At 33.9% G+C, this 27,989-nt stretch overlaps 1 long non-coding RNA gene across 1 annotated transcript in view; it reads left to right on the top strand.

Moving 5' to 3' along the window:
* LOC138834511 (uncharacterized) overlaps positions 1 to 22,327 on the top strand; it is a 52,189-nt gene extending 29,862 nt beyond the window's left edge. Inside the window, exon 3 of the long non-coding RNA XR_011374154.1 lies at positions 22,219 to 22,327. This is a non-coding gene — a long non-coding RNA (uncharacterized lncRNA). The remainder of the gene's footprint in view (positions 1 to 22,218) is intronic.
* The last annotated feature ends 5,662 nt before the right edge of the window (positions 22,328 to 27,989 follow it).

The following is a 27,989-nucleotide window of genomic DNA, read 5'->3' on the forward strand; positions in this document are numbered from 1 at the left end:
ACCTGATATCGTCGGACCCATGGGTACTGCAGAAGAATAATAGCTTTTAGGCATCATATCAGTAAAATTTGGGTATAATCATTAAGAATGTTTCAGAAATATGGAAAAAAACACTGGGACTAGCGAGTTAACACAATAAACACATCACATCAGCAGTGTAAAATCTCTTCTAGATTAGAGAAAAACAATACTGTTTTTTTTTTTTTACAATGTGAATTCAGAAGAACAAGAAAACTTAGAAGGTGTCACAAGTTTATACCGAAGACATTGCATTGATACATTTTATAGTCTAATATATATTCTAAACCTAATTATTTATGTTCCAATCTATTTATGGGAATAATTTTCAATTTATTTGTCAAATTATCAATTAATTCTAGTAAGATTCACTGTGTGAGATTTAAGATAAGCACATATAAAATATATAAGTATATATAATATAAGAAATTGTTATGCATTATTCTGTTGTGTTTAGGGTATCAAAGGCAACTCTGTTTTAAAGTATTATTCCATTATCTCTACCTCAGTTTTTGGTAGAGTTAGACCTAATACTTTACCATTTGTAAATTTACAACCTGGAGGCAAGAGGAAACACTTTGATTAAAACATTACCAATTTAAGGCCTAATATCGAGGAGAAACATATGGACTTCTCAAGGAACTATGGAAATATTTGGTGGTAGAAAGTCAGTAGTGTAAGTTCCTGCCTGGTTGGATGGTAGACAGGCCAGGATATTAGGTAAACATGAATATGAACAATTTTTTCACCTTCTTGGCTTTAGCTACTTTTGAAATGATAGGTATAATAAATTATTATATTGTGATAAAATACCTTCTATTCTGAAAAATTCGGTCTGAGGTGTTCATCTCTCTATGAACCCTTGTAACTAAGATTAGTTTTGTTCCAGTAAGACAATCTATGCTGTCAGGGTAAGATATTCTGGTTGGTCTGTTCCTACATGGAAGAAGGGTAAAGGGTCAGGAAGACATTTTTCCCTTGAGCTACCACCTCATGTCCAATGTCTAAATGTCCACTCTAGGCTTCTCGATGAAGAAGGGTATACTTACCTCATTTCTAGTATACATGAGTGGCCTTTTTGGAAAGTAGTCTCGGCACTGTAGTAAGCCGATTAATTTCCGCATCCCAAAGGAGAAATTTGCATGGTATTCTTCTCCATTATTTTCTTGCAATTGATACCCTCCTCACATTTTCATCTTGTTCCATGTCTTCATCAGAATTGCTTAACCAGAGACTTTGAGTACCAGTTCGAATGAGGTGTCCATGTATTTCCCCAATAGTTCACATTGGTTGAAATGGTCAGAAAAATCCGGTGAAATTTCTGCAGATGTTTTTTCACCAGAATTTATTTTCTCTTTTTCCATTTTTACTATTTTAAATTATTCAAACTGGAGAGTAGTGAATTGATAGAGAGCAGAGGAAATATTTTCCTCCGTATTCAAATGCACAGACTGAAAATGAAGACCAGTGGTGTATTCATGATTCATGTGCAGCTTATTCTAAGAAGGAGAAAATAGGAAAAAATGCCTTCTATGTAAATAATTTGGGAAATACCAAGATATAGTGTAAGAGAACTTACTATTCAATATATGAGCTTTAAGAGCTTGCTAATAGATCCATTATTTATTGGTAACCAACATTTGAAAAAAATGTATAATGCAGTAGTAAAATAGAATTCCTTTATATGACTACCTAAATTCTTGATTTTTAAAAAAAACACTTGTTTTCATCTTAAAAAGTAGGCCTGGGCTGGGAAGGTGGCTCAGTGGTAGAGCGCTTGCCTTGCATGCCAGAGGCCCTGGGTTCAATTCCTCAGCACCACATAAGCAAAAAGAAAAAAGCCGGAAGTGGCGCTGTGGCTCAAGTGCTAGAGCACTAGCCTTGAGCTGAAGAGCTGAGGGACAGCGCCCAGGCCAGAGTTCAGGCCCCAGGAAAGGACCAAAAAAAAAAAGTAGGCCTATCTATTGTCTTCAGGTGATTTTGATGATTGAAGATGCTTAATGAGAAGTCAAAATGTATTAGTCGTCCTTTGATATCAATTAAATTTCATTTTTCCTTCTTGGAGAATATAATGATCAAAGCAATAGTTCAGAATCAGCAAGCAATAGTTCAGCATCATGCTTCCAGTGCAAATGGATCTCCAGTAAGTAATCCTCTATACCATTTTCCACAAAGTTTTGTCACAGATACAATCTGCCTGCCTTCTCTAGCTGCTTTCCTAGCCTGGACCTTTTCTTTCATTGTGCAGGAAAAGTGTGAGTCAACTGATTTCAGTCAGATCGGTTCCTAGAATTATCAAGGATTTAGATTCGTTTAAAAAAAATTAGTTGTGGTAAATAATGCTGCAATAAACATAGTTGTGCTGGTAGCTTTAGTGTGGTCTTGTTTGTAAACATTTGGGTAAATGCCCAAAAGTGGGATTGCTGGATCATAGGGGAGATGTATGTGAAGTCTTTTGAGGAACCTCCATACTGCTTTCCAAAGTGGTTGAACAAGTTTACATTCCCACCAACAATGAAGTAAGGTTCCTTTCTGTCCACATCCCCTCCAGCATCTGTTGTTGTTAGAGTTCTTGATTTTTGCTGTTCTAACTGGAGTGAGGTGAACTATATTTGATGTCAGTATAACATGTGGAGGAGATGGGGACAAACAAGTCGTTTAAGGATTCAGGTGGACCTGTTGCAACAATGAGAAGTACAAAGTGTCATGTCAAAACCAGCTTTACAATGTCGGTGTGGGGGGGGGAGGGGGGTATAATTGGGTGGGAGGAGGGGGGTAAAATTGGGTGGGGGGAGGGGGGAGGCGGGGAAGGGAAGTGAAGGGTAAACAAAGGAGGAGGCTGCAATGCTTGGTAAGAAATGTATGCATTATCCTGCCCATGTAATTGTAGCCCCTCTGTGCAGTATGTTCTCAAATAAAATAAAATACAATTAAAAAAAATTAGTTGTGGGGCCTGAACTCTGGGCTTTTGCACCGTCCTTGAGCTCTTCAAATCAAGGCAAGCGCTCTACCACTTGAGCCACAGAACCACTTCTGTGGTTCTGTTTATGTGGTGCTGATTTGGGAAATGCAGAGCAGAAAGTGAAATGATGCAACCAAAAATATAAAAGCAAAATAAACTAGGATAATTATGGAGCAACCATATTGTCTATGAGACTCATGAAAGAGAGAGAGGAAGAGAGATACAGATGTGCAATGACCTAGCTAGCCAAAAAATCCATGCTTCTGATCCATTTACAAAGCTAACAATTTTATTTTTCATTTGTTAAAAGAGATGGAAATAGAATTTATATATTTACTTGAAATTAGTAAATACATTTTTAGTAGCCTACATAAAGAGACATAGCTTTGAACAAATTACAAACAAGAATCTTAATCCTTGGGCTAGTAAAGTGGCTAGTGGTAGAGTGCTTTTCTTGCCACTTATTACAGTGCGGAGACTACTTTCCAAAAAGGCCACTCCTATGAATACTAGGGATGAGGATGAGTATACCCCTCTTCATCGGGAAGCCTAGTGGACACTTAGACAATGTCCACGAGTTGGTAGCTCAAGGCAGATATTCACGCAATTACTGTGAATGTCTGGACACCCCTGCACAGTGCTTATATGTGAAACATATTGCAACAGTACACACACATCACACACACACACACACACACACACACACACACACACACATACATCATCATCATCATCATCATCATCATCATCATCATCATAAGATTTCTTCTTAAGTATTTTTTGTGTATGGTCTTAAGAAGAAATTTACATTACTAACTTGAATTTCTGACAGAACAATGTAATCACTATACATCTTGCTTCTATACTGTCAATATTAAATTGCTATCTAAGTATGTGCAATAGATAAGTATAGGAAAAAGTAGGAGCCACACTGGTGGCTCATGTCTTTATTCCTAGATAAGCAGAAAGATAAAATCTGATGATTGTGGTTTGAAACCAGATGAAGAAAAAAATCTATTAGATTCTGGTTTGAAAGTAACCAGCAAAAGCTAGAAATGGAGTTGTGGTACAAGCAATAAAATGCTAGCCTTGAGAAAACTAAAACAAAAAAATAATAAATTTTGGGACAGAGCTAGGCCCTGAGTTCAAGCTCTAGTATTAGTATTTAACTAATGAAGGAATGAATTAGTTAAAGAATTGCCTAAAATAAATGAAGTGGTCACATGTGGAGGGGCAGAAAAAATGTAACTACAATGATGACTGAATTATGTATTATTTTGTAATAAGGCAAATTATCATTTGTCATAATCACTAATATTTGTGTGTATACGTGTGCACACATATGTGTTTATGTGTGTGTGTGTGTGTGTGTGTGTGTGTGTGTGTGTGTGTGCTGTTGCAATGTTGCTTGCCAACATGAACAGGGTGAGGCTAAAAAGAACTGTATTGCAAAGTTTCTTTTTATTTATCAGTGTTCTGTCCTGTCATTTCAGTGGAACCACCCTTCTGTACATTTTATTTGTTAATAACATCATCATAATCAAAGCATTTACAACATAAGTTAGATAAAAGAGATCATTTTCAGTTCTTAATATATGTTAGGTAAAAAGATACACATATAATTAGGTAGTAAGTTATTGCTGTAAGAAGACTGTCAGTACAAAATATGTACTTGACTTCTTAAATTGGTTATATTTTTAAGAAATATTCATGGAGTGATTTTGACCAACTTGACCAAATAGGTATTTCTCTCTGGTTATTTCTGTGAAACACAAGGTGGATAAACTCTTTCCGGATTTCTGTTGAAAATAACATTCTTTGTAAGAACGTATCTATTCACAGTAAGATAATAAACCCCATATTTTTAAGGTTTGAATATCGCATCATATTGACTGAAAATCAGTATTGTTGCTATGCTTGTTAGATATATATTTAAAAAAACAAAAACATGTGTCATCTCTAGATTGTGGATGCATTTGAAGTTGTTTTGTACATACAAAGGTTTCTTCATTAATAGTTCTTTTGTGGGAGTAACTATCACAACTTTAACAAATAAGACTTTTCGAATATCTTTTGCAATATAAATAACATTCCAGACCGTGTCTTGCAATTTCAGAAAACCATTTAAATATTTTAGTAATATTTTAGTTCATTGATTATACAGCTAAAGACATTTCTGAAATAAATATTGTGAAGATCTGAAAATGTGGGTGGGTATATAGGATTTTTTATGGATCATTTTATGAAAAGCCAGTTTTTTTGAAACTAAAAGAAATAGAATAAAAGAATGTAAGTGAATTGGGTAACTAAATTATTAGTATAATTTTGTTTTCTATTAGCACAGTCCTTTGAATGTAGATGATGCAGTTAAATTATTTTTGTGTCACTGTGCTTCAGTTATTTTTAGAATTTTTGTAGTTATAAGAGTGAATTTGTAGTAAAAATAAATGTCTTTTAATATGATTAGGATTAATCTTGTGTTTTGTGTTCTACTCCCATGAAAATGAGTTATTTTCAAGTGTTAATAGTTTATAATTGAATCTTCAGTATCATAAGAAATTTTGAAAAAAAATGGTAGTATTGATGTCTTTATTTTTGGGGGTAGGGGTTCAGTGGTGGAGCTTGAACTCTGGGCGCTGTCCCTCAGCATTTCAGCTCAAGTCTAGCACTCTACCACTTGAGCCACAGCGTCACTTCCAGCTTTTTTCTTTATGCTTGTTTGGTGCTAAGGAATCGAACCCAGGGCTTCATGCATGCAAGGCAAACACTCTACCACTAAGCCAACTTCCCAGCCCTTCATGTCTTTTTAAACCAATAGTATTCACAAGTTGGAGAGTTTTTAATTCATACTTAGATCTTGGTGTCTATGATTTTTTATCCTCTCATTCCTAACATTAATGATAGGTCAGAGTGCATTTTTGAGTATAGGAAAGGTAAAATATTTATCTGGGGGGTCAAAGGTGATTTTTTATAGCAGTCTTGCTTTAATAGCATTTTAAAGTAGTTCCTTTCTCTCAAAATGTTGGGTATAAAAAGTAATCAAAATACTTCGAATGGTAAACAACTTCGTTGAGCTACAATATGGAAATGATTGGTCCATAAGACCTGCAGTCTGTTTCCATCAGGAATTGGGAGGTCATTATTTCAATAAGGCAGTGTTAAACAGAGATAGGGTCCCCAGGCAGTGCAGTGTTGAGTGAAGGCATAAAATATGATTTCTACTATTTTGAGCTAGAAATCAAGAATATTATTCTTTAACAGCTCCTTTCACCAGGGAGGTATGCATTGATTCTGAACTTTGAGTTTTCATATTATAGTTCCCTGTTTTCTAACAAAGATAAAGTGAAATATTGTGAAAGTGAAAACAATAATTCTGGGAAATTTTCCTAGAATTTGTAGACTAAGTGCTGGTATTTTAGTCATAAAATAGAATGAGGTTAATTGATACAGTGGGAGACGATCCTCAGGCTCACACTTACCATGTGTGCAATGTTGTACTAGTAATTTCAACTCTGAAGACTTCAATATCATCATCTGAGAATTAAAAATGTAAGGAGTTCCACTTTATGCAATTATTGTGAGGATTAAATTATATACCATAGGTAAAGTACTTGGAAAAACAATCAATTAGTATTTGGCACATTCTACCTGTTATTTTATCATGTGATGAATTCTAATATTTTTACCGTGATTTTATATGTGCAATGTGATGTATTGATATTCATTGCATTGATCAGTTTTCTGTCACTCTGAGGAAAATACCAGCAAAGGAAATTTCTGAGGAGGAAACTATTTTATTGACTCATGGTTTAAGAGAACACAGTTGAAGATCAAATGTCTCCATTGTTTTTAATCATATTTTTATTATCTTAACTAGGTGTACACGGGAATTTCCATTCTATAAATGAGTTTTTAAGTATAATGGATCTTTATATAACTTTTCCCTACCCTTCCAAACCTCACCCCTTTAATTTTTTCTAGTTTCATATTATTTGCATTGAATATAATGTCTTCACTCTTACTCCATAACTCTCTTTATTTCTTCCCTTTGACTTCCCCTCACATCTTCCAAGTGATAGTTTCCTGGTATTCATTTTGTTGGATTAAAAGTTCAATTTTATAAGAAATTACACCTTTTAAATACTGCTCTGAAAAATGAAAACTTTGGTTAATACTCTTGTTTAACTTGCATAAAATTCTGGCTTCCAAATATGCGACAGAACATGGGTCCTTTGTGTGTCTGGCTCTGACTTCATTTACTTAACATATTTTTAGATCTATCACTTTCTTTGCAAATAATGTAACAGTGCTCATAATGGATAGGTACATTCCAATTGTGTATATATGACACAATTTCTCCAACCATCCTCTGCCAAAAGGCATCTTGGCTGTTTCCATAACTTGGCTGTGGTGAATAGTGCAGTAATGAACAAGGTTGTGAAAGTGATTTTACTGTAACCTTTTGGAAGAAATCATCACTATCTTTCTGGGAGCAATCCTCTAGCCAGTTTTCTAGAATAAGCACATCCTTCCTTTCATCTCTATCACAAGATATTGCAAGTCCTCAAAAATACACTCTACCATACATGTCTCAATAAGCTAAAACCACACTATGCCCATATTCTTTCAATAAATTTTTAATACTTACATAAATTTAGTGAGAACTTTCTATGTACTTTCCTAATGTGGGAATAAGAGATATAACAACAGAGTAAAAGTAAGAAAAATATATTTTAATTAGCTATTATCATATTTAAAATCTTTTTCAGCTCTAACTCATAGCCTCACTTACTATTATTTTAATCTTTATTTGATTACTTCATCTATCCCCTAAATTATAACAGGTGAGTTAAATACAGATAAAAATTTTGGTTTGATTTTGACACTCATGTGTGAGGATGCACAATATGGGCAAATAGATGGATTGGAATTAATAGCAATTATCCATTTTGTTAAAATAGAGATGGTTTTTTTTCAAAACTGATACATATTTCCTTCAACAAAAAGAAACTTGTAACAATTCCCTTTGTTTTGCTACTTACTAACTTTTGTTTCCATTTTATTTTATAATGAAGGATGATTTCATATATGTACTGTAGATACAAAAATATGTTAAACTATTTCTATCCATATGTATTGATATATATATATACATACATATATTACACAGGTTACAATGATAATTTATAACTTCTGTAACTATACAATTTACTAAATTATTAAAAACATCGATGGTTCATGCCTGGAATCCTGGTTACTCGGGAGCCTGAGATCTGATGAACATGGTTTAAAGCCATCCTGGGCAAGAAAGTCCATAAGCCTCTTATCTCCAAACAAACAACAGAAAATAAGAATTGGAACTGTGGCTCAAAGTAATAGAGTGGTAGCCTTGAGAGAAAAAGCTCAGGGACATCACCCAGGTTCTTAGTTCAATAACTACAATCTACCCAAAAAAATCTATTTAATTTACACCTGTGTAAGTAGAGTATTTCCATCACCCAAATGCACATCCATGCTCATTTGCAAGGTAAATCTGTTTTGTCTGAAGTACCACTAAGCACTATCACTAAAGTAGCATCGGAACGTGGGTTCATTCTATCTCTCTAATGGATTTTTCTCCACTAAAATACTCAAGTGTTACAATTATTCCAATTATTTAAAATCATACCTTTTTTCTTTAATACCCCTAATATTACAGTTTGAATTCAGTGTCTTGTGTCCCCTAAATGGGTGTTCTTTCCATTTTGTCATGTGCCCAGCCCGAAATTATCCTGACAATTTTTCAGATAGAAACTGGCTTCCTACATGTGTAAGATCTTGGCCTCAGTCCACTTTATGTTATTCTTCCTGGAATTTAGAATAACAAGTGCATGGTATTATTTATAATTTTTTTCTGTGTAGTCTCGGCGTTAGCCACTGTTCTCAAATCAGTGCACTCCCATGTAGTCAGGATTTTCATAAGCTTGTCATAGCTGATTTTTAAAAAAAACTTTGCATTTCCTGCAGGTTCTTGAGTACTGAATTAATTTGTGTTTTCTTGTCTTGTTTTGTTTCATTTGAATGAATGTGTTGAGTTGTTCCTCACTTTTCCATTTGTTTCTTTCCCTGATATTCTTACCTAAAGTGCTGAGAAACTAATTCTTCTTTCTCAAGATAGTCAGGGTGAACATTATTCATTCCAAAGCAATTTCAGTAACATTTAAACACCTTCATATCTATGAATGGTATACAAATGTTAAGCGCTGAGAAGGGTGTTTTTACTTTCACGGTAGTCTTTGTCATACACAGATCATGAAATATATGAAGATAATATAACTACAGATGCATGCCAGGAGTATAAAAACCTACTATTAATTGTGTGACAGAAGCTTCCCTTCTAGTGAAAGAAATATATTGCTTGATGCAGGATTTCACAAAATCATATTGCTAGGAAGAACCTAAGCTATCATCTAATACTACAGACTTGAAAGTGATGAATTGACTTCCTGAATAATTTACTTTTGGGTCAAATAAAAGCAGGCATCCAAAAAGAGTGTAGATTTTAGAGAAACATGATGAATTTTATGTAAATAGGTCCTTAGCTGATTTTGTTAATTTGTGACCTAATACAGGGAAATAAAGTACAGCAAGGTAAAAAAATAAAGAACTTCACAATAAAATACTCATTTGTGTGTGTGTGTGTGTGTTTATGCGCATACGAGTATGGAAACACACATGTGCATGTTCTCATGCATGCATTCATCATTCTTGAGGCTTGATAGTGCCTGAGAACTATTCCTCAGCTTCTGTGCCCAAGGATAGTGGTCTACCACTTCAGCCACTTCTGTGTTTTTTTGTTTTTTGTTTTTTAGATAATCACTTGTATTTTCATGATTGGACTGGCTTTGAAGTGGTCATGAGATTTCAGACTCCTGAGTAGCTAGTTAAGCTTATTCAGCCTCTGAGTCCCTAGTTAAAATTCTGCCTGTCCTCTATGCTTCACTGCTCTTTTATTCATTTCCTGAGGTAATCACAAGCCTAAGTCATATATATGCCTAATTGCTTTAAAAGTACTGTTACTGCTTGGCACCAGGCGCTCCTATCTGTACTCTTAACTACTTAGGAGGCTTGAGAACAGAACCCAGGCCAAAAGTTTAGTGGAATTACTTCTCAATCTAAAGCTGCCTGCATTGGATCATTTCCACTATCCTTCACTACCTAGTTACTACGATTGGAAGGCCTGTGGATCCAGGCCAGTCAAGGTAGCAGGTTGGAAAAGTTGGTGTTTATCTCAGATGCCACTGATGATGAGAAAGCTAAAAGGACAGATCAGGTGCATGTTCTTGTGGAAAGGAATCCCCTATCCTAAAATTAACCACTGATATGACGCCGGCCTAGCAAGAAAAATATACCCCCAAGTTGAAATATCCACAATTTCCCACAGCCAAAATAAGTATATACATGAACATTCAAAAACTTAGTAAAATCTCTTCTTTGCTCTAATATCAGCTTCATCTGATTATCATATGATGTGACAGAACAGTTTCTTCATTAATCTTATGATAATTTAAAAATTCTTTCTCACTTATTAAGTGCAAATTATTGGCAAATTGCATCATTTCTTACATATTTGACTACCACTATAAATTCATCTTATGATTATCATTAATAGTAATATATTCTGATTTGTTACTTTACTTTGTAACTGTTTTTAAACTTTTTGCTTTTCTGCTGAAGATGAAGTATTTAAATAGTATCATCAAAGTATATTCCTTGGGTATTTATGGCAGTTTTTTACAAAGTTTTTAACCAATGGATTCTAAGAATTCTTAATTGGTATATCATTTGGTTTATTTTTAATTTCAATTTAATTTTATTTCAATGGTAGTGTACACAGAGGTTACAGTTACATAAATAAAGTAATGAGTACATTTCATAGGGAGGGAACATTGTTATCTCTTCCATCAATTTTTTGTACACTCAAAAGAAGAACTACTGATGCTTTTGCAGTTGCTATTGTTCCATGGGTACTTTTGCTTTCTTTGTTAATGCACTTTTATTATAAAATCGATATACAGAGGGTTTACACTTAAGTAAACTAAAGAGTACACTTCATTTTATTTTCTAAATTTCAAATTTTGGGCTTAAATGATTTGTTTCTTTAGGTTAATTCATTTTTTCAGAGTTGTACGATTAGTTAATTTATTTTTGCAATGTTTTTACACATGTAAACTATTCAGACACATGTATTTTGCTTTTATAATATTTAACATGTGACTATTTTAAATTATTTTCTTAATTTTTATATGGCTATTGATTTTAAATAAATTTATTTTCTTATAGTTATAAACATATTTGTCCAGGTAACAAATACTTACTGTATTTTCAAGAAGCACATACTTTATTAAGAAAGGCTTCATTACTTGGTCACTCTTTGGAAATATTTTTACTTGAATTAATAAAAAGTTTGATCTCCGCATTGTGATTTGTGGCATCCATTTCCTCGCTATGGTGGGAAGTGTAAATAGGGTTTGTAATTCGAGAGATACTGAGAAACTCTGTGACCTTATTATAAAACTATTCAGAATGAAATGATTAGAGATACAGCCATCGCTAGTGTTATATAGGGCACCTCGCTATCATATACTAAATCTTGAGTTAAAACACCAGTAACATCAATCTTTTGTCAAAATAAAAGGACACATATTTAAAAATGTTTATTATTGAAACTTATTTGCAAAGATTCTCATGTCTTCTAATAATTTTCAATTTACTTAATCTATAAAATCCAAGTATATTGTGATTATTTTATTTCTACTAAACTTTTAAATTGTACGAGCAATATTAAGATTTCATATATAACATACTTTTACTATTTGTGATAATTTCCTCCATTTAATATGATAATATCAATATTCCAAATGTGTGTATGTGGTGTGTATGTGTGTGTTTATGTGGTTTTTGTGTGTGTGTGCTTTGTGTGTACTTTGTAATGTTTGAGAGATCACACCATTGCTTCACACATGCTAGGCCAATGTTTTACCACTGGGCTCTACTGCCTATAGTCCAAATATTGTTTTAAATCATGACTTTGAAACTTTCATTCCTAGTATGTTTTTTCAAAATTATATATGATAAAATGTGATCCATATTCTATCCACGCTAGCAATTTTTATTGTTATTTAGAATATTCCCACTGCCTTTCCACTTCCAAACTCTTGTGTTTGTTATTGATAAAGGTTTTACTTTGCTTCTTTTCTCTCTTCATTCTTTCTCCCTTTATAGTTTAGCTATTCTTTCTTTTATTTCTTTGGGAATTAATTATCATATTCCTACTAAATTTCCTTACATTGTAATAGGTTTATACAATGCTTTATTTTCTATTTTTTCCCATTTTTCACTGACTTTTGGTCCAAACTATTAGATGGATTAAAAAGAAACTTGACTCAGGACATTTTACTTTTCTCCTTCTCTTCTCTGAAGTCTTTCTGTTTTTTGAAACACAATAGCAATGACATATAGCTCCTATGTGGTCCATCATTCTTTCCCCTCTCACTCTCCTCTGTTGTAAAGCTCAAGTTGTTATCATTCAGATTTATTATGCTACAGCATTATCTAAATCTTAACTCATTCCTAAATTAATTTTAGTTGTTTCCAGTATTCTCTAAAGACATTTCTCTATGTATAATATCTGGGGTCTTGTGTTTTTCCAAGGTACAAAATATGAGTGACTAACAAACATCTAGATATCTCTGTAGAATATTGGTCCACCTGCTCAACAAACTTGTATGTAAATTCAAGGAATACAGGTCAGTCAGAACATTCTTGTAAAATGGGTGTAGCTTCAGCCTTCAAACTAGTTTTGAATCTTATTACCACGTTTAGTAGTAAAGATAAAATAGTTCTACTATAAGAGCAGATACATAGAAGAATGTAACAGATTTATCAAAAATAAATTCTTAGTTTTATGATCAATAGATGTTGAAAACTATCCTATGACTTTATGAAATAAAAATAAAATCTTAAATGGGTGTATTGACACTATTTTCTCTCGAGATTTAAAGAATGATCTTAGACTACTACCTCAAACCTTTTTTGTTTTGTTTTGTATTTTTGTCATTCATGGGGCTTGAACTCTGGGCTTAGGCGCTGTCTGTGTGCTCTTCCGCTCAATGTGAGTGCCCTACCGCTTGAGTCACAGAACCAGATCTGGTTTTCTACAAGTTTATTGGATATAAGATTCTCATGGACGTTTCTGCCCGGGATGGCTTTAAACTGTGATCCTCAGATCTCAGACTCCTCAGTAACTAGGGTTACAGATATGAGCCTCAGGCACCCGTCCTACCTCCATCCTTATACAAAAAATTAAAATAAAAATGATTATCAAACTAAATGTGAGATGTGAAAACCTATAAAACATAAATGTACAATTTCATGACATTGCATCACTAAGGATTTCTAAAAATTTGACATGGAAATCATTAGTGGCTAAAGAAAAACAAGAATAAACTGGATAATATCAAGTGATAGCTTTTCATAATCCAAAGGATACTATAACCGAAGTGAAAACATATCCAACAGATACAGGGAACATATTTGTTAATGCTACAATATTTCTGAATCTTAAGTATTTTTATATCTTCTAATTCTATATAAATTTTACCTGAATAGGATATTTCTTTGAAGAACATATATAAATTAATAGTCAATAGGAGGATAATATGAAATAAGTTCTTCTTTAGTTTCTAAGAAAAAGACAAAGAAAACTCACTAGTATGACCCTAATATAAAAAGATGACACAAAATATAGTAATGCATTTGTGGAGAAAATGATAAACTCTACATAGGAGAATGATTTGTATAATACTGTGATCATTTTAGCAAGCAAATTGCAAGTCTTCAAAAGGTCAAAGAGAATTGTATATTATCCAGCCATTACACTTCTATGTATGTATTAAAGAGAAGTAAAAAACTTGTTTGGACAGGGAATGTAGTTCATTGACAGTGCACTTGAATAATATGTGTGAGACCCTGGAAATAATCCCCAAAAACAAATGCGAAAAGACACACTATAGAGGATGTATGCTGGACAAATTCCTGTCGGTTCTAAAATTTACAGCATTTCTATTTGAAGAAATGCAAGTTTGTGAAAATTAGGCTTGGAAAACCTATTATTGTACAATTTACTTCCAAAGCACTAAAATGTATACAATAAAAGGAGATTATTTATTGATGTGAATTTCATGTCAGCAAAAAAAGAAAACTAATGTTAAAAACACTTCACACAAATTGCAGAATACCTAAAAAGATGTTTTCAGTGTTGGCTAAAAATTCCTTGTAAACTACAGCGTTTAAAACAAAGATGTGATTTCTGTGTACTTTGAGTTTTTTTGGTCCGGTGTTTTTTTTGAGTTTATACAGAGATAACTCAATCAAAAAGTGTATGCGATAACTGTAATATCTAGGAATAATGCATCACTTATAAGTAATTGATAACCTTTTCTGGAAGAAACTTTTAGCAAATGACAGATGACCCAAATCTATGCATCTGCATTCTATGAAAGTCATATGTTACTTCCTCAATCCAATTGTATTCTCTACTTTGTTAGGAAAAAAAAAAACTATTCTTAATGTAAGAGCCAATAGCAGTGAAAAGAAACAAAATACATAATCATTTTAATTTATTTGTGAAAATAACAAATTAAATAAACAATTCCACTTAAGCGACTCCAATATTAGTACCTATGAAGATGTTCCTGAATATCAATATCCACTGAATTTTTGGAATGTTAATTTCTACCAACATATAAAAACTAGAACAAGAAAACAAATATAGTCTTAGAGCAAACCAGCCTTGGACTAATTTTTTTAATTGTTTTGACATTACAAAAGAATTGATCCCCTGGGAAGGGATGTGAGGGGTAAAAAAAGGAGGAAGCTACAATGCTTGATAAGAAATGTACTCATTATCTTGCCCATGTAATTGTAACTCCTCTGTACAGTATGTTCTCAATAAAAAATAAAATTTAAAAAAAAGCGAGTCAAAGGAAAAAAAAGGAAAAAAAGAAAAGAAAAAAAGAAAAATAATCAAAAGAATTGATACCATTAAGAAAATGATTTTTTCCTATGGAAATCAATTAAAAATGTTTATTATTTATTATAGCTCAAATACCAAACAAGATTATTTTTATACAATCATTACAAATATCATTTTATTACTATAGTAAAATAAAATAAAAGACCAGTCCCAATATATTATCATTATTCTTAATTCCTAATCATTACCTAAATATCTTAAATTAAATAGTCATGTCTTTAACATAAACTTAATATTCTATAGTTTTTACTTAACATTTTCCAGGGGCTTGTATTCTTGTTTCTAAGAAATGTTCACAGCAGTTAAAAGGTGCTTTTTTGAAATTAATGTGATATATATTGTTGTTGTTAGCAAGGCCTGGGCATTATCCCTAAGACTTTTTATGCTCAAAGCCAGCATTTTACAACTTGAGGCACAGAGGTAACTCCTGTTTTTAGTGGTTAAATGGAGATAAGAATCTAACAAATACTTTTTTGCAGGGGGGGGAGGGTCCAGTCATGGGGCCTGAACTCTGGCCTGGGCACTGTCCCTCAGCTCTTCAGCTCAAGGCTAGAGCTCGACCACTTGAGACACAGTGCCACTTCCAGCTTTTTTCTGTTTGCTTATGTGGTGCTGAGGAATCGAACCCAGGGCCTCATGCATGCAAGGCAAGCGCTCTACCACTAAGTCACCTTCCCAGCCCCCTAAAAAGTATTTTCCTGTCTGGGCTAGTTTCGAACACAATTCTAAGATCTCATTAAGCAGAATAGCTCAAATTACAGTCGTGAGTCACTGGCACTTGGTTGATGTATTTTTTTAATTTTAATTATGTTTTAAGATTTTTGTTTCACTATAATGTACATCGTTCTACACATAAATTCATATATATGTATATATTTCTGATGACAAATAATCTCTAAACTGTATGTCTTTCTTCATATAATATATATATATATATATATACATTGCTGAAGACAGACTTCCTCTAAAACTTTTATGCTACTATTTTTTGACCTTTTTCATTTCAAAGATATACAGTCTATTGTTCCAAATGTTTCGTAGAATAAAATAACTAATATTTCAATAGAATGTAGAATCTATTACTTTCAAGGGAATTTTAGATATACACATGATATTGCAGTAATATTTACAGTATGTTACTTGAAATAATTCTGTTCACAGTCTTAAATATTTGTGTGTAGTGGTGGGGAGAGAGGAAGTTAATTCATACTGGTTAGGAATTTGCAATACATCCAAAATCTATTCCATAATTTGTTATAAGCACATAGTCAATCTACCTGTTATGGTTTAGTTTTTTTTGTTTATTTATTTGTGCAAATCTTTAATATGGATGCATGCACAGTGGTAACATTAAAAATATTAATCCAGATTTTCGGATATTTATGTTTCTCTTGGGAAAACTAATGAGCTCCCAGATAATGTCCATAAGGAGCCTTTCAATTCTAATATCACAGTTTGTCTTAAAATGCTTTAAATTCTACACACTCTAATGTGGACACAGGGTCATATTATGGAACTTTTCTCTTCAGAGAGTGAGCACTACCCTACTGCTTAATATGGACAATATACCTTCATACATAGACTGGGCATGTCAAAGAAGAAGTGGTAGTTGAACAATTTTCTTAGCAGTTTTTACAGATGAAATGGAAATAGAACAACGATGAACTCAAAAGGAATGTGCAAAGAAGACAAGGGCACAAGGTAGAATGTGCCACATGCTGAAGTATATTTTCAAATAATGTGCTCAGGTGTGAGGGTGTGTTCAAAGTACAGATTCAGACAATGTACTAGGATATCTTGGGGGGGGCAACTGCTTTAACCTCTTCTGGGATAAATGTACAAGAACAAGCCCATAACTCTGACTCTACTCAGCCACATCATCATCAACTAGGGATATTTTCCAACTGCAAAGTGAGAAAAAAAAGGGCTCATCACAGTTAGTATTCAGGTTGAAGCAATGGCAATCACATAACTTTTCTTATAAGTTTTCAATTGTTTTGGATCATTAAAGTAGGAAAAAGCCAAGTAATTATTTTGCATGTACCTAAATTAAATGGCATGTATTCTACTGGTCTCTCTTTAACTTGATAGTTATAGACTATGTCTTTTTTACTCTATCTTGGGACAATGATCTGCTGTCAGTTATTTTCTTCCTGTCCCCTTCTTTTGTCCTTCTACTTACATAATTATTATTTAAAGAGACATACTTAAGCTTGCATTTCTAAATTCTTCAAAATTATCTGAACTACTTTATACTTCTGGCAGCCTCCTATATCTTTCTCAAGGGAAATATTTTTGACACTACCATTTTTATCCTCTATGATATTGGATAGCTTCCTGCCTAATTCAGTGCAAGATATACATAAGACTCATCCAGATTTCTCAAAAATCGTACCACCATAAAATCCTATGATACTTAGAAATCATGCTTTTAGAATGTCTGGGGAAGTGGCATCTCTCATTTTTGAATGACCCTAAGTGATACTTACATGCAGTCATGTTTTGAACCAATATGCCACTCAGTAGATGAACGAATTTACAAAATGGATTTATGTATGCACGGTGGAATTCATACTTCAAATTCATACGGAGCTGGAAAGTCTTGGAAAAATCCCACGAAGTAAAATAACCAAGACACAAAGAAACAGATTCCGTGGTTTGCTCATTTTTAATAAGTAGGAAATGTCTAGGATAGTAATAGCAGTTGAGCAGAATTGCTCAATAACTATATATGTATGACCATATAAGATGATGATGAGAAAAATGGAATCCTGGATATGGGAACAAAATTTTCTGTTTGTGGTTGTTTTTAATGTACTATGTGATTTCTTTTTTCTTTTGTGTTTTTCCTTTGGTTTATCCCTGTTATATTTGATTTCAATATCCTGTGTATTGTATATACATTTATCTTAATTTGGCAAGGGAAGAGGAACAACGAAATGGCAAGACTAAGAACAAAGGGCAAACCAATGCAATAGCAATACTCACAAAACAACATGTTGGAAATTTACATTACAACTTATGAGGGGTATTGGGCTGAAGGAAAACTGTGAGAAAATTGAGGGAGGGGGTAAAAAGTTACACATGTTATGTATTCACTACCTTATAATTACTGCAACCCCTTCTATATATCACCTTGACGATATAATTAAATTAAAAATTAGCTGTATAAAATATAATATTACTATATTGGTATAGTAAATATTATTCTATGTGTATTACCTTTTAAAGAAATGAACATTTTTGGCTGCTAATTTGAATTAATTACCCCTTTATCAGAGGGTCATCAACTTGAATATTATCAAACTATACAATATTTTCAGAATATAATTGTCATTATTTTGAAAAAAAGATTGTTTTAGTATTGTCTCATTCTAAAACAAAAAAAGTTCAATTCTGTTGAAACTCCTAACTTTTAAAACGGAATAATTGTTAAGAGGACAGAGTATATATGTTTTTCAACATTCCTATGACTACTAACTACTCATTTTCAAATTCTGAACATGCCACACTAGAGACATTCAAAACAGTACCTGTTTGCATTTTATTTAATTCTGCAATAAGTGCAGTTTTCAATGGGGCGTTACATATTTAAATTCAACAGAAAAAATAGCCACAGTCTGGTAGAAGGTAAAACTATGAAGTATCTATATTAATTCCTCAAGAGTAAAAATTTGTCCATCAAAGTAAGCCATCATTTCTATAACCATCAATCCCAAGTTTTTATGCCATAAAGTCATCCTAGCCCCAAAATTTCCAACTTGTAATGTGCACCTTAAAATTCCTTAAATTCACAACATGACAAGCATATAACTATTGTAAAAAAATACTACATTTCTGCTAATGTGATGCCCTTCGTATTCTTGAAAGAACACTACACTAAACTTGCTGCATCATTTTCCACCCAGTGTTATCCTTGAGATCAGAACACTTGCAAATATTATTTACAGTTATATATTTTATCTATCATAGATATTCAGGAGATCTGAATGTCTGAATATTAAGATCTGAAGACTCTGGGAGGACGGTTCCTTAGATTCTTACCTCCAATAAACTGCTCACGAAAAGCCTGACACAAGTGGCACTGAGGTTCAAGTGGTAGAGCAGTAACCTTGAGCAAAAACAGGCTCACGGACAGTGCCCAGGCCTAGAAGTTAAGATGTCACACAATTACTCTCTTCATACCATGTTACACCAAAGTCTCAAAAAGTTGCTCTTTTGGTAAATTTATAAATTAATAGCATCAATTTGTTGTCAACTTTATCTAGATTATTCACATTATCATGTTACTTATGAACTGTTGAAATTAACTGTTAACTAAGTTCTAATTATAGCTTACATGAAAGAATATTTTAGGCAAATAGAATGCCAGAATCATTTGTGAATTTGTAAATTAAATCTTCTACTTAAAAACAATTTTATAGTAACCTATAGAATATTAAATTACAAACAAAAATATTTATTTTAAATCTAAATTATTATTTAGCCAGGTCTACAATGTCCTACTTTAAATGAACTTTCCTATTTCTCTAGACTTAAGCTTTTGAAATCCTTCATCATTTCTTTGGAATCTAACAGAATGATGGTTGCTTTTTCAAATTCTTGGTTGGGAATCATGAGGTCTTTTGCATCTAGTAATGTTCTGTAATGAAGACGACATTTAAACACAACTGAGGATTATATATGAGTTGCATTTCAATAGGAAACTTGACTTCTCAAAACATATTGACAAAATTAGCCCATACTTCCAACTGTCTATTCCTTTCTGGCTTATTTTTTATTCCTTTCTTGGTTTGTTTTATTGAGACAAAATTATACTACCTATTCCACTGAAAGTATCACTATGTCATTCCACTCTCTAATCACCTGTCTTAGTCTGAGTGCTACAATTCCTGGCTTATATCACATTGTCCTACCATAGTTTTTTTATTTATTTAATCTAGATACAGACTAGCAATTCTGAACTTCTCCAATAATATTTTCCACTAGAATGATGGCTCAGGCTGTTTATGTACTATTTTCAAAGATGTTCTAACATTTGGCACAGGATATGAATATTTTCATGTGCACTGAAGGGGTCTCTGATTCATTCCACTCTGGATCCAATCCCTTTATTAATGATGACTTAACTTTCTTACTATCTCCGTTCCCACCTATGTAATATTCTCAAGCTTTTTGGAGAAATTTCACTTGAGGTCTTTCAAATATTAAAAATTATCACTTGATTTTCTTTTTACTCAGGACATATTTTCTAACTTTTCTACAGAATCTGAGAGTTGTTCCATATGTGTGTTTGAACATATAAGTGCATCTGTGTGTATGTGCGTATTTGTATGTATATATGTATGCAAAAACCTCAAGCTCTGGCTGGGAAGGTGGCTCAGTGATAGAGTGCTTGCCTTGCATGCATGAGGCCCTGGGTTCAATTCCTCAGCACCACATAAGCAAAAAAAAAGCTGGAAGTGGCGCTGTGGCTCAAGTGGTAGAGCGCTAGCCTTGAGCTGAAGAGCTGAGGGACAGCGCCCAGGCCCAGAGTTCAGGACCCACTACCGGACCCCCCCCCCCAAAAAAAAAAAAAAAAAAACCTCAAGCTCTTCTTCAGCAATCTTGCTCATAACTAGCATTCCATCACTTGAGACATTATTCTAATGCATCTTTTGGCTGGTTAATTATAGTGTTTTGCCCAAGCTTGTTGCAAACTGAACTTCCCAGACTCCTTTACATTCTTAAGTTTTATTTCTCCAGGGGTATCAACTTTTGAACTGCAACCATTTTTGTGAGTGTAAAATCTAAGCTGTTTCCCATATTTTTAAATCGAGTTCATATAAAGATAGATGAACCTACACATTACATATGCTGAGTATACACTGATAGAAATGTGATCCTAAGCAGGGTTCAAGTGGTTCATAACTGTAATCCTAGCTAATTAGGAGGCTGAGATCTGATGATTGCAGTTCAAATCCAGCATGAGTAGGAAAGTTTCTGAGGCATTTATCTCTAATTAACCACCAGAAAACTGGAAGTGGTGTGGGGTTCAAAGGTAGAGAAAAAGTTTTGAGCTGAAGAATAGAGGGACAGTGCCCAGGCCCGGAATTCAGGCCCCACTACCATCAAAAAACAAGAAAGAAAGAAAGAAAAGAAAAAGAAAAAGAAATGTAATTTTAGCCACTAGTTCATTGCTAGTATAATTCCTGCTCTTGACATGGCCTTTTTTCCATTTAAGTCCATGGTCTTATATCTGAATTGCTTAGAACCAAAATTATTCTTTCATTCTATTTTTCACAAATTTGAATGATTAACTATCATGATTTAGAGCTAGTAGAAGAAGGAGACTGGTCTCATCCTTCGTGTTCCACTTAGTAGTAATGCTTTGTCTATGTCACTCCCATAGATCTACATACTGGCGTTGGCTTTATTATTTGAAAGTTGTCTTATTTGCAGAGTCTTCTATAGAGTATTGAACCATTATACTTAAATACAGAACTTCTCTTTCTCCTATTCCTATTTTTTCTCCTTCTGTTAACTTATGTACACTTGGATAATAATGCACAACACACTGACAAAAAATGTTTCTGAGAATCTTCTTCCCACTTAAAATAGGTCTTAATTTACAGAGCACTTAGGAAATTTGAACTTAATGTACTCCAGGATAATGTTTTACATTTTCATGCTTTTTATTGTGAAAATGGTGGACAGAAGGGTTAGAGTTACATAAGTAAGTTAATGACTACATTATCTAACGAGCATTGTTACCTCCGCATTTGTCTTTCCCCTGCCATGCCTTTTCTTTTTTTTTCTTTTTTTTTTGGGGGGGGGGGTCCGGTTGTGGGGCCTGAACTCTGGGCCTGGGCGCTGTCCCTCAGTTCTTAAGGTCAAGGCTAGCGCTCTACCACTTGAGCCACAGTGCCACTTCTGGCTTTTTGCTTATGTGGTGCTGAGGAATCGAACCCAGGGCCTCATGCATGCAAGGCAAGCACTCTACCACTGGGCCACCTTCCCAGCCCTCTGCCATGCTTTTTCTCCCCACCACCCCAACTTTCCCCTCCTATCCCCAAGTTGTAAAGTTCGTTTTCAACGTAGTGTTTTGTTCGTCTCATTGTTACAACAGGTCATACTGTATCCTTGTTTCACCATTTTATTTCCCTTCCCCTCCCTACATTAGAAAAACGTATGTGCAAGGTCACCAACATCAAACAGTGGAAATGGGTTATACCATGGATGAAGAAAATAGAAGAGAAACAAAAAAAGCCACATAATATATGTTAGATACATTAAAAACAATAGTAAAAAAGAAAAAAAAAACAAGTTGTGTCTCTATTTTGGGGCTCATTTCACTTAACATATTATTACATGGCCATATGTACATGGATAATGTTTTATAAGCCATGTAAATTCCATATTTTCTTGTTACTAAGTTGTCTCTGAAACACGTGTTACCTCATGCCCAAAGATGTCTTTGTGCTATTTCAATGAAGCCAGAAAACATTCATTTTGCCTGGAGAAGCACCGTAGATTGTTACTGAAGTAATTGGAAGGAACTTTTACAGGAAGAAGAAACTGAATCCAGGAGAGAAATTGAACATAGAGAAATGACAAATTTCAAGTTAATTTGTGTTGTCCTTTTACTGTACAAGAAAATAATCCAAGGCTTGAAGGAAACTCTGTCCCTGACTTTTTGAGTTTGCTCTTTATTCATAAAACTTTCTGTAGACTTCTAGTTCAGAGTATTACAAAAGGAAACAATATGCCATTTGAAGGCCAGCATAGAAAAAATGGAAATAACATTGCTGTACAATGTTCTACTGCCAAGAAACAAAGACACGGAGGTTTTAAAATGTCTTATGCATGGATGTTTAAGTCCTGAGATGATTCTCTTGTTGTAAAAGTCAGATATCATTCCTTTCTTCTGGTCCTGAGTTCGCCATATCCATAAGGATTCCATAAAGCAGGATACAGTGAGTATGATCAGCAAAAGGAGCATCTTTTCAAACCAGTGCTTTAAGGATGGTTCCAAAGAAATATGTGGGGTTCTTTGTTTGCTTTTTTTGTTTCTTTACTTTGTGCTGCTTCTGGGGCTTGAACTCAGAGCCTGGACCCTGTCCCTGAACAATTGTCTTTCCTGCCCACCTGCCCCCAAAGCTAGTACACTACTGCTTGAGCCAAAAGTCCACTTCCGGATTTTTTGGTGTTTAATTAGAGATAAGAATTTGACAGATTCTCCTGCCTGGGTTGGCTTTGAACTGAGATAGTAAGAAAGCAAAGTGACATCAACTGTATGGACTTCTCTTTGGAACCAAGAATTATTAGATTAAGATTATTATAAAGGTAATATTTGACCATTTTTAAAAGAAGAGAATACATCCAGCAAAGAAGCCATAACTTAAATAATTCAGCAAAAGTAGGTGTACTGAATCATATTGGAAAAAATTTTCTGCTTGGGAAGATTACTATTCACGTCATAGTCCCTTTTGGGAAAGCTTAAAGTATATTTGACTATTTTGTTGGTTGTGGGGCTTGAACTCTGATCCTGGGCATTGTTCCTCAGCTCTTGAGCTCAAATTGAGTGTTCTACCAGTTTAGATACAGCACCACTTCCTGATTTCTGATGGCTAATTGAAGATAAGCGTCCCATGTACCTTCCTGACCATGCTAGCTTTGAACCACAATCCTCTGGTCTCAACCTCTTGAGTAGCTAGGATGACAGCTGTGAGCCACCAGCACCCGGCTCATATTTGTATTTATGTGCACTTAATGACACTGTAGACAAATAATGGAAATTTGAATCAAATGATGACATTTCAGCTTTTCAGAAAATTTGAGGTAGCAATAAATATGTCCTCCTTTTCCATGTTGTTACATTAAAGACTCATGAGCTATTGGACTCTTACTTTAGCATCTTCTGATGTCTGTGGCGGTGGACTTAGTATAAATAATTGTTAGTAGAGAAATATAGAAAGACTGAGATTTTTAGAAAGCAATGGAAATCAGATAGGAAAGAATAACAAAGAATGGCATTCAATTTATCACACAGAGATTAAGAACTAGCCTAAGTGATATAGAATGCTAAAGGTAATGAGGAGTAAGCTTGGTTCATAGCTAGTTCTTCAATAATCAAATATGGTTCCCTAGAAGAATTTCTGGTATAATTTAGTTATTATTATTGTGAGGTCTGCTCCTGGATGGCTAGCAGACTCTACCCTCCTCTCAGCAAAGTCTCCTCCCAGTACCTGTGTTAACTAGGCATCTAGGACACCTGGAAGAGGTCACATCTGCATCCGCTGAGGTCAATCTGAATTTGATGTGGCCACACCTTTCTGCAACCATACCCTATATAAGGCCTACCCCAGGCCCAGATGCCCTCTCTCTGCTCTTTTCTAGATCTTTCTCAGCTCTTTCCTTCTCTTCTCTTTCCCAGCTCTCTTCTCTTTCCTAGCTCTCCCTTTCCCACCTCTTTCCCAGATACTCTCTTTTCTAGCTCTTTTCTCTCTTTTCTAGCTCTTTTCTCTTTCCCAGCTCTCTCTTTCCCAGCTGTTTCTCTTTCCCAGATCTCCCAGCAATCTTTCCCAGGCCTTTCCCCACCACGTGGAGGACCAAGATGGCCTGGTGCCAGCTGGAACGAAGAATACACCTACTACTTGTCTGAATACCACGTGCATGGTGCTGTTCTTGCTCGGCTATCTCTTTTTTAAAAAAAAACTAACAATTCCCATTTATTTCATCCATCTGGATTTATTCCTTCACTTCTATCACAACTATTAATTAACTGGTGCCTTTTTGGTGCCATGCTGACCAAAAAGATTTCCAATTCTCACTTAGACGACCCTTCTCATTGTGATTAGCAGTGACCACTCAAAATCTTGGAATCTTTGAATTTCCAGGATTAATCTTCACTTGATATCTAAGCACATTCCGGACATTAATTGCCGTGACTTACTAACAAAATGTTTTTTTTTTTCTCAACACAGCCTTCTAATATAGGTAAAGTACATGAATTAAGAACTATGGTTAAGTCATTATTGGAAGGAGCAATTATATATTCAAATATAGGTTCTTTATCTGGCATTTACTAGCTAAAGAATTTTTGCCAGTCCTGGTGCTTGAACTCAGGTCCAGGGAACACTTCCTGAGATGTTTCTTTTCTTTTCTTTTCTTTTTTGCTTAAGGCTTGCACTCTACCACTTGAGGCACAGCACCACTTCCTTTTCTGTTTATGTGGTACTGAGGAATTGAACCCAGGATTTCTTGCATTCTAAGCAATCACTGTACCATGAAGCCACATTCCCAGAGCCCTAAATGACTTTCTTAATATGGCATTACTTTTTCATTCCATTACTATGTATTATAATTTAGGCTAGGTGGTAGAAAAGGAAGTGGAAAACAATACTAAGTCCAGTAAGGCTAACATTCCTATCACCCTAAAGAAGTACAGTGTTAAGACCTGCAGGACTCATAGGGATGTTGCATGTTACATTATTATATAAAAAAACAAAAATTCATCCCTGATACACAACATTATACTTACACTTTTAAGTTCAAGAGCCAAAAATCTAAACCTTTTTATTGATTGGGTGTATTTCCTAGGAAGGAAGAAGGAGAATGTAGAAGGTGAAGTTGGAAAAATATGTATATTGGCTCTTAGTCCACATTTTTTGCACTTTTAAAAAGTGCTACTGACGAACTCCACATCTACTTTAATATACTGTCTGCACAAAATGCAGAAAATGAAGACATTTATTCTGGTGGATAGTCACATATATTAACAAAATACAGTTCTGGAAAAAGAAGTTACCAGTATAAAGTATTGTCTATAAAATCGTTTCATGTCCTAGCAGAACAAAATGTATCATTGAAATAATTAGTCCAGCTTTCTTTGAGATTTTATGCTCTCACAGTATTAAGATGTTCTCTAATTCCAGTAACATGGAAGCATAAAAGACATGATTTGAAGATCTCAGTAGTTTTAGAAACAAAAGTACATAATAGTTTCCTTCCTGCAGAGACATGTGATGGCAAGTATGACTGATTGTATTATAGTTCTCTTCTTTTTCCTCTTTATCTCAAGTATTGCATATCTTGGCATATTAGTCTGTCCTGTATCAGCTTACTGTAGGTGAGATTTACCTCTACTATGCAATGTCAAGATGGGTCATGTGACTTACTTCGGCTTACAAATATGAACCAGAAGTGGTCAAAGGCTATTTCTAGAGGAAGATTTCTATCCCATTGTCTGTGTCTAAGAGCTAACTTCTTTACCCTTACCGATAAAAATAGCATATTTCTAGAGGGAAACTTTTTTCAACTTATATACTGGAAGAATATAGCATGTAAAATTGAAGCAAAACTCAAACACAGCAAGAATTAAGCGAATATTAGTATGTGATATTAATATGTTAGTTTCTTACCATTCTTGTATGACTACAGCACATCAGAATTTAACAAATACTAAACAAGTACGAAACAAATAGATAACACTTCCTGTTTGATGCTATTACATTTTTTAAATAAATAAGCATTCTCTATGTGATCACGTGGGGTTAACTCTTTCTATAAATGTGTTTAATCACTCTAGAGTACTGTATCTAACATCCACAATCATTATCAAGAACTTCTGATTGAGATGAGAAAGAAATACCTAGATTTCTCGCTTCTCTTTTCCTCTTCTCCTTTTCCTAGTGAGAATTCTCAGCCTTTCTCCAAATTCTCCTATTAATAAAGAAAGAATAACACATTGTGGATATCAAGCAAAAGGCTTCAAAGCCAGAATTTTATTCTTTCAGAAATAGATGAAATAAATAAGAGTGGCTCAAGGAAGAAGAAAAGCATGGTTTTTCCCTTTCTGGCTTCAACAATAGAGACTGAACACTACTCTAAACATCTAATAAACAATTTTCCTTGGCTAATTTTTAAAAAATATTGTTTTTTAATAAATAATAATTTTGACAATTAAAAAATTTAAAATATGTAGTAATTTGATATTTGCTTTTAGTAGGCATGAAATAAGACTGCATTAACATTGTGTGAGTTGAGAGGCTAAATTTTATCAGAATCCAAACAAAATGAAAAATATATGATGTTAAGAAAATAGCTTTTAGGTAAATTTTCAACATGAAACACAGGGACGTCTTTTTTCTTCTTTTCCTCTCCACACTTCAATAAGCAGTTCATGTAATTCAAATAGCTGTGTTTCTTTCAGAAATATATTACACATAAACAAGTTAAAAGATGAGAACTAATATTGGTGGTGCATTCTTTAAAAATAGCAGTCAAATAACTATTAACCATAATTCCAAAATAATAATCAAATGCTCTTGAAAAGAGAAGATTGTAAGCAGAATATACAAAAAGTGAAAGTGCCAGAACTGCTTCAGCAGCTGCTGTCTGATATTTAAGATTTCTAGTAAATGACAATTTTTAATCAGGATTAAATGCTTTCAGGAACCAAAATTTTTCTAGTTATATTTTATTGAAGAAATATGTTGTTCAAAATTAATGAAAGGGTAACAGGTAGAAAGAATGCTTACACACTCATTGTGGTAGGCAGTAAAATACCTTCCCAAAATACCTATAGTCCCGAAATATCTAATCAATCAAATGTAGATTTATATTTTATATATGTTTGTAAAATAATCACCTTTCATTACCCAAGGAACACAAATTTGAATAATTATCAGATGGGCAAAAATACTCAGAAGTCCCAGCTGTAGTTCGAAAGGGACATCATTAGGTAAGAATCATCAGAAAGATGTAAAGATGCTACATTAGAAGATTAAGGAAAAGACAAGAAAAAACATACTGAAGTTTCTGGAAATCAGAACAGGAAGTAAATGCCTTTTCCACTAGATTCACCTGAAAAATATTTTAGCTCTGTAGGAGGCTCTATTTTAATCTAGTGAGACTTATTTTAGATTTCTGTCCTTTAGAAATGTAAACGGT

The sequence above is a fragment of the Dipodomys merriami genome, unplaced genomic scaffold (genome assembly GCF_024711535.1).
Source record: "Dipodomys merriami isolate MVZ:Mamm:240054 unplaced genomic scaffold, mDipMer1.0.p SCAF_2174, whole genome shotgun sequence".
In the NCBI taxonomy this organism is placed as follows: Eukaryota; Metazoa; Chordata; class Mammalia; order Rodentia; family Heteromyidae; genus Dipodomys; species Dipodomys merriami.